Source organism: Parasteatoda tepidariorum, chromosome 4, assembly GCF_982258835.1.
Source record: "Parasteatoda tepidariorum strain Cologne lab strain chromosome 4, Ptep-v5.0, whole genome shotgun sequence".
In the NCBI taxonomy this organism is placed as follows: Eukaryota; Metazoa; Arthropoda; class Arachnida; order Araneae; family Theridiidae; genus Parasteatoda; species Parasteatoda tepidariorum.
Window position 1 is genome coordinate 112,231,763 of NC_141758.1, and position 13,645 is coordinate 112,245,407.

Consider the following 13,645-nt stretch of genomic DNA (forward strand, 5'->3'; position numbering starts at 1 on the left):
GTTATATTTTAAGATGAAATCGATGTCTGACCTTGTTTATCGTTTTATAATTATTATTTTTTAGGTGCAAATTACATAAATATACTCTTATGAATTACTGTTAAAGAGATTCGTTGTATGATTTAGAACTTAAATTTCAACTTGCTGCACAAAATAATGAATGCAAATTTGTAATTAAAGTATACATCCGTTAGTTTGATCAGCAAAAATAGTAAATCACAGTTGTGAACGCGCCAAATTTGTTATTTAAATATAATTTTATTTTTAAAGGTTAGTTCAAAAAAAAAGATTATTTAGATAAATGATTTAGATTCACTGATAGATCTTAATTGTTATATAATACAGTATGTGTATAGTATTATCATAAGGGGAGTATTTGGACGTGGGAAGTGGCGGGACAAGTGTTACGTCACTCTCATAAAATGACGTCATTCATTTAAAGTGTAAATATTAACTAAAACGATTTTTCAGCCTGTGTATATATGGAAAGTGTGAGTGGCAACAAAAAGAATGTTGTGCTAGATGTGTTCTACGAAAAATAAAATGGTTGCTTTTGTAAATATGTGTACGCAGATAATTCTTGTAAATTTAAGTTATTTCATCGCTGGATAGATCGGGTAGATTTATCGGAAGCACGAAACAACAAGTGCTCTTTTTAATACATACATTTTTAGTTGAATTTTCTCAGCTGTCAAGAAACAGCAATTATTGTGAAGCAATCATCGTGGTGAGCGGTGGCGAGATTGGTGAGTGGTGAGCGAGATTGGTATATGGTAAAATTCAAAAAAGTTTTTTATTTTTTTTTATTTAAAATCAATGAAATAATAAAACTCTAGATTTTTTCTAATACATATTATATTTTAATTAAACGAAGCATAAATTTTATATTTTAAATCTTTTAATGCCAAAATATTTAAATTTTGTACAGAAAACGTTTGGTTTTCTAGGAGAAACAGTTCAAGTGACAAATCTCGTATCGGCGCACTTTTACAAATATTATATTTTCTATTTTGTAAGATGCAAAAAAAAAATAAAAGGATTATCTGAAAAATTAATTATTTTCACTATATAGTGGAAGATTGTATAATATATATGATCAAAAATTTGCAAAAAACTATAGCAATTCAAACTTTAATAATGTTGCATTTATCCGTAAATTCAAAATATTATGTCACTGCTAAATATTTATGTCATTCACTACTTTATCAGATGAAACAATGAAGCGACATCTTAGTTGATTTAATGAAACACAGTTATATTTCAAAGTTTTTCATGTTTAGAAAATGATGCTCTAAGTAATTTTAAAGATTTTTATTGAGTTATTTTAACACAATGTTGAAATAAACAACACTCAGTCTTAGAAATTAAACTAAAGAAAGGAAACTGTTATTTGAAAAAGTAATCGTTTTGTAAAGCAGCAAATAAATAAAAATTTAAGAAGCTTCTGATTATACGGATTATGAGAACTGCTAACAAAATATAACAATTAAATTGCTAATTAATTTGTTAATCATTAAATAAAACAATTGCGATTGTAAAAAAATATTAATTGCGATATTTATATAGCAGTCTCCTAGCATCCAAGAAAAAAGATTTCATGAGAAATTTTTTAAAAATATTACAACGCTGAATGCTATTGTTAAAATTGTATTGAAAAGAACCCTTCGAAAAGAATCTAAGTGGCGAATAAAATGTTGAATACCGCTATTGTTTCTGCTATTTTTCTCGCTATTTATAATTTTTACTATTATCTATACAATGTGTAAAATGGAAAAGTGAACACCCTGAATAAGATATCCTTTTTTCCCCCAACGGATTTAAATTTTCGAAATTCACATCCTGGGTAAGCAGTAATCTGGGAAAAATGATTTCTTTACTTTAAGCTATAAAAAGTTTGAACCCCTCAATGTTAAATTAAATTTTTTTGTATTTCGATATAATAGACCTAACTAAGTGAAAATTTCACTCACATTTATAAAATTCAATAATCCTAAGATAATTCCGGCAACAAAATAATGTTTGATAAATATTTATTATTTTTTTAAGTATTAACCGAAAAACATTTGGTTTCTGAGGTATAAAAATCTCACATATTTTTAAAGTAATAATCTTTTAAATTGTCAATAAATTATTAATTTGATAATTTTAATATATTAAATTTCAACGCAAAATTCAAAAGTAATAGGTCAAATAGTTTTTGAGAAATCAAATTTTGAATATACGATCCTGAGATATAACTGCAAGATAGGGAGATTTTGAAGTATATTTCTGTGATTAAATGTAAGAGTAACCAATATGAAAGTTCAATAATGCGTTTCCTCCTAAACTTTCCAAATAAAAAATAAAATAAAAAAAACTAGTGATAAAGATCGAAATCTATAGTTTTGCGAATAAAACGAAAATAATTTTTTTAGCGCAATTAAGAAGGCTAATATCATATAATAAGCAATAATTACTTAATTAAACAAATTTCCATACTTAGAACGAAAACTTTGAAATTTTAACATTGGTTACTGTTTTTATTAAGGTAATTTCAATACCAATACAATAAGCAACGACACTATTTAATTGTATTTATTTTCTATTTATCAATGCCCATATTTAAAAAGGATTTGTCTTAAAGGTAATTAATTATTTGATGGGATGCAATTTTACAGCCCAATCCCAACATTAAAACCCCAACATGCATGGAGTACTCCTAGCATATCCACAGAAATTGTTTCAGAAGATATTGCAAATAGGATCAAATTATCATGTAATTTTTTTTTTAATTTCAAAAAATACTTATATTTGCGTTATCTAAAATTTTCAAATATCATTTTTAGTAAATCTACTATTTTAACAAAAATTTTAATAAATCTGAAAAGTAACTAAAGGTTCTTAGTACGGAATTGAGTTTTTTTATGTTGCGTCAACTAAATAATAAAGAAAAAATAAATACAAATTATAATACTTTAAACTGAATATAGCATGCGGGATTGCAAAAAAAAACTTCTTTAATGTTGTATTGTTTATTTTACGAGACGAAATTCTTTAAATTGTTTATGACATTAAAAAAAAACTTTTTTGTTAACGAGATAAATTTCTATAAATTATTCACATTTTTTTTTTATTAATGAAAATGGAAAAAAAAGTAACATTTAAAATTTATATATTATAATTCTTAATTAATGATTAGATTTTAAGGAAGGGGAATGCTTTATGATTCCTCCATTGATTTTATACCATAATTGTGACAAATTTTAACATATCTGAAGGACGTAAACAAATCGGTAAGACTCAATACCTTTATTTAAATATTTAAAAAATAATTACGAACCATCATTTTCTTTTATTTATAACCATCATGAACATCCAACACAATGTTTTGGGTTTACGACTTCTAATACTCAACTCCGTAGCCCTGTAATTTTGAACTTAATCCAGAAAACAAGGGAACTCCTGCATCAAATATTGGGAGAAATTTGCCTTCGTGGAAAATTTTTCTATGCAACAATCCCGCATTTGCGTTACATGGAGAGAAAAACCACGAAAACCACCCACGATAAGCCTGACGGTAAGGAGACTAACTTATGATCCGTCTACCATTAATGATATTTTACGTCAGCACTGTCCAATGAGGTGAACCTGGTTTAAATCCCAGTGATGGCTGGTCAAAAAGAATTCCGCACCCGGCTAACACTGACCTAAGTGCTGATGTATAATATCCTCAGTGGTAGACGGATCATGGATTAGAGTACCTTGCCGTCAAATTAACTGTGAGAGGTCTTCGTGGTTTTCATCTCCATGTAACGCAAATGCCGGTGTAGTTCCATCAAAAAGTATTCCACGAAAGCAAATTTCTCCCAATACTTAATCCAGGAGTTATCTTGTGTTCTGGATTGCGTTTAAAATTACAGGGGGCTAGGGAGTTGAACATCAGTAGTCGTAAACCCAAAATAGGGCCTACTGTTCAACGAGTGTTATGAAGTAAAATTTACAAAGGGGTTTCTATTATACATATTCGCTTTTTTGGAAAACGCTTTTTCAAAGAGATTTTCACAACTGATTAAATAAAGGTTAAATAAGCCTATCCCTTGTTAGACATTGGGCATTACGAAAAAGCAAGTGAAAGTACTAAATTTAAAAAGTAACAAAGTGAAAGTAAAGGTACGTACTTTTTACTTTCGTTACACATAACGGAAGTAAGAGTATTACCATGTATGCATAAAAGCAAATCAATTTTCTTAATGATTTTTTTTCAATAATTATTTGAATAAAAAAAAGTTCTTTTTAAGTTAATGAAAATGAAAAATATTGTGCACATCAAAATTCAAGTTTATTGGAGCAAAAGTTTAAGAAAATATGTACCTTGTGCTTTGAAATCTGCAGTTTTCAGAAGAAAAAAAAAGCCAGTAAAGAGAACAGGTAGCAACGTTACTAAGTGACACTAATTGTTTATAATAAAAACATAAATGGTATTACTGCAACTAGTATAGAAACTAAAATTGTTTTTGAATCATTATTGAGAAATGAAAATTGAATTAAATTTTTGGTCGAAACAGGTAGAGATCTTAAAATTAAAGGAAAATGAAAATAAAATGCTTACCTGAATTATGGTGCATCACATTAAACAGCTTAATCAACATTATAGCTCTTTTTATCAGAAAAGAAGGCCACAACTTGTTCTGCAAAAATTGCAAAGAAAATAATATGAGATTCATATGGTAATTGGCATTTTAAATCATAAAATTTAATAAAAAATTTAACGACATTTATATTTTGCAATACGAATGTGTGCAAGGTGCAAAAAAAGCATGGGAACACGGAGAAACAAGACAGTAACTTACAGTTTGTCTATTTAAAGAACTCCCCTTGCGACAAAGTCTAAAGCCGCATGCTATGGAAATCAGAAAAAATAGAGGGTGTGTGATACTATTATTAACGTAAATGATGTTTAATTAAATTTGGTACTGCTAGTATTTTAGTTAATTGATGTAGTTTTAACAGGTAGCAAAAATACTAATATTGGTACAGTGTATTTCATTAGTCTATTCGATGCCTATTAAAACTGCATCAATTCTGTGTATATAATATTTATAACAACAGTGATGCTACTCGCAAAATATCAAATTGTCTCACCAGAAATTGCATTTCGTCTCAGTTAAAATCCCTTTTTGGCTCAGTTTGTCTCAGCTAAAATTATTTTTTCACTCAGTTTATCTCAGCTAAAATGATTATTAATCAGTTTGATAACATTATAAAGATAATTTTCAGGATCCATAAAACCATTAATAGCATATTAGGAGTACTACAATTATACATATATTCACTATTTGCTAGGATTTTAAAAAAACCTGCATATGATTGATTATAAGAGTCCACAAAATTGTTTTATGGACTCTGTTGTTTTCATATATATTGCATTTATCATTTATGCCAATGAATAGTATCTGTTCCAGAATTTTACAAAGTAAATTTTAACTTTCTTATTTTTTAAAATATAATGGTGTTAACTTTCTAAAAAGAAATATCTATTTAGTTTCAATAATTCAAAGGGAAAATATCCATTTTATTTTGAGCTCAAATTTCATCTCAAAATCTATAACTATTCAGTTACAATGGAAGGTCTACAGATTTCAGTAATTAAAAGAGAAATTCAGTAATTAAATAATGAGAGTTTAAGAAAATGCAAATAACACAAAAAAGCACTCTTTGATAGAATTCAGGAGGTGCAGTGAAATTTTAAAATATTTTAAGTAGGAATTTTTCAAGAAAATTTTAGGGAGCACTTAATAGCCAAAAATTAACATATATACATTTTTATATCAAAGCAGAAATATATAAAAACTATTATAAACAAGTTAAAAAGACACATATAAATATAATTTTCTTTCTAAAATGACTTGCATCCTTTATTAAGTATAAAAGTAAACTTTTTAGTTATTTGGCATTGACTAGTAGATTGTACTTTCTTGCATTCACAAGATCAGTTAGTTGACTATGTTCTTTTAATTTATATAGCTAAATATACAATCATAAAATGTGATTATGAATGCACTTAGTAATTGTTTAAATGCAACAACTGTAGAAAAATATATCACATCTTTACAGTAACTAATTCAAGAAAAAACTTAATTCTACTTATTTCTAGAATCGTGATACTGGATTTTAAAATTGCGTGAATATGAATTGCGATTTTGGATTTTAAAATCGCGTGAATATGAATCGCGATATTGGATTACAAAATCGTGTGAATATGAATCACGATATTGGATTTTAAAATAGCGTGAATATGAATCGCGATTTTGGATTTTAAAATCGCGTGAATATGAATCACGATATTGGATTTTAAAATCGATTGAACATGAATCGCGATTTTTGATTTTAAAATCGATTGAACATGAATCGCGATTTTTGATTTTAAAATCAAGTGAATATGAATCACGATATCGGATTTCAAAATCACGTTAATATGAATCGTGCGGTTAGATTTTAAAATAGCGTGAATATGAATCGCGATTTTGGATTATAAAATCATGTGAATATGAATCACGCTGTTGGATTTCAAAAACACGAAAATACAAATCACGATATTGGATTTTGAAATCGCGTGAATATGAATCACGATTTTGGATTATAAAATCACATGTATATGAATCGCGCTGCTGGATTTAAAAAACACAAATCACGATATTGGACTTTAAAATCGCGTCAATATGAATCACTATTTAGGATTTTAAAATCGCGTGAATATGAATCGTGTGGTTGGATTTTAAAATCACGTGAATATGAATCACGATTTTGAATTTTAAAGTCACGTGAATAAGAATAGCGCTGTTGGATTTTAAAAACGCGAAAATACAAATAGCGATATTGAATTTTTAAATCGCGTAAATAAGAATCACAAAGAATAATTTTTAGATCACGTGAATACGAATCGCAATGAGTAATCTTTAAATAGCGTACAAATACGAAAAACGAGATCTGATATTACAACTGCGTGATAACGAATCGCAATATTGGATTTAAAAATGCGTGAATACGAATCGCGACGTTGGATTTTAAACTCGCGAGAATACAGATCGCGATATTGAATTTTTAAATTGAGTGAATAGGAATTGCTAGTACGATTTTTAAACAGCGTAAAAAAATCGCAACACATAAGTTTTAAATCAGTTCAATACGAAAATCGATGATTGATATTAAAATCGTCTGATTAAAAATCGCAATTTTAGCATATTCCAGCGCAGTTCCTAATATTTAAAATTCCGAAAATCAGCCAAACGAAGAAAAAAAAATCAAATGTCGGTGGTCGAAACGAAACGCTTAGACTCCTTTCCACTCTATAGCGGAAGTCGCGAGAATCCGACTATCGTTCTGGCGGCTTGGGTTTCTCTAATTGGACTCCCTAAAAATTTTAGTTTTTGGAACATGGTCAAAAATTTTAAAAATTGGGAGAAAAAAGCGGATTTCCGCTTTTTTGCGGAAGTCTTTCATCCCGTGGAGACGTGAACGGCAAAATGATCTCCAATGACTCACGGCGATGCGGATTAATATTTGAAACTGAATTCAGGTTTGCCAAATTTTGGACGTTTTGTCTCAGAATGGCGCAGCTTTGGCAGAAACTGAGCTGAATGTCGCAAAATGGCGCAGTTGTGCCGTTTTGTCTCAGTTTGTCGCAAATGGCGCAGGCGTAGCATCACTGTAATAATATAACAAATTATAATACTAAAGAGGATTTATAATAGAAAGGAGATTGTTTACAGTTCCTTCGAAAGTGATAACCACCGGAAATTTTGGCTATACATTATTAATATTCATTAAATGTTGATAGCCGTACATTGGTTAACTTTCTGACGTGGGGATTAACGAAACATTTTCGCAGGCTAGTGATTTTCTATCATGGCTAAAGCAGTTCTACACTAATATAAGAAATTAAGAGAATTTGCAGAATTGGTCTATTATCTCTAGAAGTACAGGACCGATTTTAATGAAATTTGATATGTACATACATCGATGCAATACAAAACCATTCAACAATTGTAATACACACGCATGATCGTGAGTAGCACTCGTTGAAGTGGGAAGGTATGAAATAATCACAGGAAATGATGTCTTATTTCAAGTATGAAATCACGCTGCATATCTGTAAGAGGAGACCATTTTTTTTATTTTTGCTTATTCTGTAACCATTGTTTCATACCTTCCGATTCCAACTAGTGTTAGGTACGATCATGCGTGAGTATTACAATTGTTGAATGGTTATTTGTTTTGTATTGTATCAAAGTATGTACATATCTAATTTCATTAAAATCGGTCCAGTAGTTCTAGAGATAATCGAGCCAGTTTGCAAATTCTCTTAATTTCTTCCACTAGTGTATTTTATTCTATACTTTTATTATCATTTTATGATATATTCTATTTTATTCTACAGCAATTCTATTCTATTTTAATTTTCAAGCATAAGATGAGTGCTTAGAACTCCACACAAAAATCTAAAGAAATTTCACAAAAAATTAAGACTTTACCTTGAATAATTCCTCACAGATAGTTTTATTTTTTGACAGGAATTATCCAGGGTCATTCAAGTAGAGGCATTATTTAAAATTTCAACTGAGCATTTTGATTTTATAATATATTGATGCCTGTTTAGTTTATGTGTTTAATTATTCATAGTATGTAATGAAACATATTCTTTATAACAAAGCTTGTATTACTAATGTGAAGTATTTTTGGTACCAATGGTAATGTGAAGTATTTTCCGTCCAAAGGCTCTATTCTAAGAACTATCTTTGCCATACTACAGATCAAATTGGTTGGAAGTTATGATTGATCTATCAAACAATTTATATTTCTGAGTATTAGTTGTAAGTAAATTACACTTTTACAATCTTTTAACGAATGTACTTTGTAGTAATCTATAAATTAATTATATGTCTTGTATTTAACCCACATTTTCAAAAATGCGAAATCTTAGTTAAAATAAATTTTAATTTAGGAAATTTTGTGATTGATACTCTGTATTTTTTGTTTGTTTAGCATTTTAAGATACAGGATACGTAGTCAAATATTTCAACAAAAAGTAAGCACTTTTTAAGTACTTTTTAAGAACTAGAAAAATATTTTTAAGCACTACATACATTAACAAAATGCAGAATAATTTTCAAAGGCTTTACATGATCATTGTAAAATAACAAGTTTCTGACAAAGAACTATTTTTGTTGATTATATTAGCCACCATAAAAAGATTAATAGGTTTTTCGGTTCGAAAAATGAGGATGGAAAATGAAGCCTGAAATTGAGAATATCTAGCAGAATGCAGCACATGAGAGTGCTAAAATTTTTCAAAACTAATCTCAGCAGACGCACATGCGGACTCGCAAGTATTTCATCAAATATGTAAAATGATAGCTGCTTTTATATGCTACTGATTGGAATGGATTGTGGTAGAATGAATTGTGAAAACGTTGTACAGAACAATGTGAAAACCATGCTCTTGCATAATACGTGCCGAAAATAGACATTGTTAAGATAAAAATCTATTTTCAAAAAGGGAATATCAAGCACTTTTTAAAGACACCCAATGAAAAAAACACCTTTAAGGGCTTTTGAAAAACGAAAATCGAATATAAGCACCTTTAAGCACTTTCTAAAAATGCTACGCACCATGAGAGAGTTGTTTAGAAACTGTTGGTTGTTATAAAAAACATAATTAAAATTTGACGAAAGTTAACAAAAGTTCTGAAGGAGTGTGTTATGCCTGATTCATAACATAATTAATTAATATATATTAACATATATTAATTAGTCAATAGTTAGAACTGATTAGTTAGCGTTCACCCTTATGAGCTGTTAAGACCGACACTTATTAGTTTTTATAATTCCGATTATTAGAACAGATGTTTATGAAGGTATGAGCTGCTAGATTTGAATGAAATCAGAATGGTCTGTTGTTGATGCAAATTCATTGTTTCCACAACAAAAGTTATTCTTTCAGTTTTTTAGTTATCGAAGGTTAATATTTTACACGTGTGAGAAACATCAAAACAGTTTAAAAAGATGGTACAATTGTGTCTTTTACTTACTTTTTCAAATGACTTTTTTCAAATATTTAAAAAACAAAATTTCCGGTGATAATTTTGTGTATCGAATATCGCATTCAGCACGATGCTCTTTCTTTGGATCTTGGTCCAATGCATGTGACTTTTTATATAGTAATTTTGCTAAATGTTTGATTTCTCTTATTTATATTTCGTTTTAGTCAGATTCTTCAGGAAAAAAAAGAGACAGGCTGTCAATTTTTATGGAGATGACTTTTAGGATATACAATACGTAACTTTATACACTGCCCAGGGTTCTCTTCTGATGAAACATTTTGCTAAATCTATAAATATGAAGAGATTAAGTCGAAGAAAAATTGAACTGTAGGCCTGAATATAAATTTTTTTTTAAAAATCTGAGACACGTCTTAGACTTGGAGGCGATTCTTTCACTTTCAAACTTCTTCGGACTAAACTTTTAAACTTACTCAAGTGGAAATTTAAATTTAGCTAATCTTTATATCTGAATGATAAAACTACCCTTCGAGTTTTCGAGGGGTAATATTTCTTTATCTTCAGTCCAGAATCATTTTTTCATTCAAGATTAATAATGTTTATTGTGCTCTTGTAAAAAAAATGTCATTTAGCTTTCACCTATGTTTGCGATACCGCAGTGCGTCTACCAATACAAAACAGCAATCTCAATTCACTGGTATGTAAGAAATATTAACTCGATTCTACGTTGGCTTCTATGATTTTCTCGATATGATTTCTAATTTTATTTTTAGGCTACGAGGACCGTAAGGAACCACCACAATGATCCTTCAATTCATGGGGTAAAGGGGCACTCCGGCCTCGGGCACCCCGACCAACCGACAGAGCTAGGACTATGTTGGGGTACCTTTTCATAAATGGATGTTGACATTGTCGATATCACTCTCCCCACATTGGTGACCTGGACGTCACAGAAACTACCACTTCGTTCTGAACACGCCTTCTTCGCAAGGATCGTCTACATTGAACTTGCTACTTGTGACTGCGACATTATTAACTTTTCTCGCGCTGTTGCTACTCTGTCTCGATCACACACAACGTCGGTCTGTGCATACTTTACTTCAAATGGCAACTTATTGCAGCTCTCACGATCAGCCCTTAAAAGTCCGGTGATCTTATTACAACCCTCAAGGCTTCTCACGAAACGGATAGAATCAACTAGTGTTATGCGTTCATTGACACATACCACAGATAAGACTCTGGTGGAGGAGAATGAGTACCGTAGTATGTCTACCACTACAAAATACAATTTGAATTCACTAGTATATAAGTAACTCGTTTCCATGTTGTGATACCTTCTCATAGATGAATACTGACAATACATTAACAATATGATTCTCCCCACAATTCTATTGATGTTAAACAACCTTGCAAATTTTATTCTTAAAGTGTGAAGTTTTTCTGTTGAATATAATATGTATTTTCATTCATTTATTTTCACATTTGTTTCATTTTTAGTCCCATGTATTTGGTTTTTGAAGATCAAGAAGATTTTTGAAGATTATAAATAATTTTTTACACATTTTGCAGCTCATTCGAGAATAAAGGAAATTATTTATGACATCTTAAATGTTTTTCATTGCTACTTTTATTTCTATAACGAATTTTGTTAGGACTGAAAGGGAAAAGAACTGTCTTCAAAAATTTATTATTCACTCAATCTTGCTTGAAAAATTGTTTTTGTGAATGACCTAAAAATAAGTATTCCCAAAATAAAGAATTTTTTTCTCACAATTTCAACAAGAAGTTTCGATTGGTAAACCTGGGTGAATATTTCCGCAAGTGTTCTAACGTTATGAAACGTCATTCATTCTTGTGGTTAGTGGGTCAGAAATTAGCTATAAAATGCATTTGATTAACTTTTTTTGCTGGTTCGGTAAATGAAGTTTTTTCCCCCGCTAAAGTGAGCTAACGAAATGCCAACAAAGCCTTCGTGGGCAAGCGTTGGATAATTATTTCCTGCAGCTGCCTACTATTGGCCTTCACTATTGTTTACCTTTTAATACATCAGAAGTCGGCAAAAAGTTGTTTAGATTTATAACAATAAGGCGCATAAGGTAAAGATTTCTTAAAATGGGTCTTCGTTTGAAGTAAAAATCAAACTTGTGTTTTCTAGATCAGAAATAAGCTGAAAGATGTTTCGGCTATAATTTTCTACGATGTGCCAACGTTTGGAAACAGAATTAAAACTTTTGATCAAATTGCTGTTGATTGATTAGCTAAAACACACATTACGTTTTCGGCAAAACTTGTTTGGAGTGCTTCAGATTTCCTATAAGAAACTTACATTTCAGGCAGAAAATGCTGCTGGTGAAATAAATTTAGATATGGAAGATAATAATTTAACTATATCTTAATTTGAGAAGTGGTGGCTCTGGAGAGAGAGCGTTTGCTTATCAGTGAGGTGAACTGGGTTCAAATCTCAGCGAAGGCTAGCCTATACGAATTACGCTCGCACAGACCACAGTGCTGACATAAAATATCCTCAGTGGTAGACAGATCATGGGTTAGTGTTCCCCTGCCATCAGGCTAACTGTGGGAGGTTTTCTTATCCATGTAAAGCAAATGCGGGTTAGTTCCATCAGGAAAGTTCTCCACGACGACAAATTTCTCCCAATACTTCATGGAGGAGTTCTCCTGCCTTCTGGATTCTGTTCAAAATTACAAGTTGACGTAGTTGAACAATAATAGTCGTAAACCCAAAAAATTGGGTCTGCTGTTCAACGACAGTAATAAAATTATAAAATATATCTTAATTTGATAATAACTGTTTTTGGCGGGTGGCTTAGCAATTATCTACAATAAATTACTTTAAAATACAATATTTAAACTATTTTTTTAACCCAGTTAAAACCTCTTTTTGCTGCGGTATTTTTTATTTTTATTGGGTGGCTTAATGAAAATTTTGGTGGGTTAAGATAAAATAGTAATTTCTAACAAACTAACACTGAAGAATTTTGATCAAAAAATTAGCTTAGTCAGCTAAAAATTGCTTTGGCTAAAAAAGGTTGAGCATTCCCGCGGTTATCATGTCATTTTTTTTTAAAAAGGTAGGTTAAAACCAAGCATTCCCGTGTGACCCTTGGCACATAGAGATTAAGGATCAACAATTTCGCGACTAATGCAACGACACTCAAATCTGAAGAAAAAAAAATATTTTCGTGTTCCCCCTGTGCGTATTATACACAATATATTAAGAGAAAACTCACAATCACTCTGCTCTTATCTAATCTATCTTAGTCTAACTATACTAGTTTCAATTACTGGAAAAATTTAAAGAAATACGGAACAGCTTAACCAATTTAAAACAAATAATGCTATAGTAAATGAAATAGTTTAGTATAGCAGAAATGTCATCCTTAAATATGCCATAAAATGCGCATTCAGTGGTCACCACTTATTAAAAGACAAATATAAGAAACAAAATCCCCTGTATCTTCCCAGTTTTTAAGGAAAAACTCAAAATTCCCTGCATTTTCCCCGTTATTTTAGGTTATTTTTAAATTTCCCGTATTTTCCAGGTTTTGACCTGTAGAGTGGCAACCTATTACCTCTCTTTACATTGCAGA

General features: G+C 30.2%; 2 long non-coding RNA genes across 2 annotated transcripts in view; one reads left to right on the top strand and one right to left on the bottom strand.

Annotated features, from left to right (window-relative positions):
* LOC147812562 (uncharacterized) overlaps window positions 1–7,960 on the bottom strand; it is a 39,228-nt gene extending 31,268 nt beyond the window's left edge. The window contains exon 1 of the long non-coding RNA XR_015433286.1: window positions 4,589–7,960. This is a non-coding gene — a long non-coding RNA (uncharacterized LOC147812562). The remainder of the gene's footprint in view (window positions 1–4,588) is intronic.
* LOC139425944 (uncharacterized) lies at window positions 504–11,582 on the top strand. Its single transcript, XR_015433287.1, has 3 exons — window positions 504–746; window positions 8,754–8,849; window positions 10,811–11,582. It is a non-coding gene; the product is annotated as an uncharacterized LOC139425944 (long non-coding RNA).
* The last annotated feature ends 2,063 nt before the right edge of the window (window positions 11,583–13,645 follow it).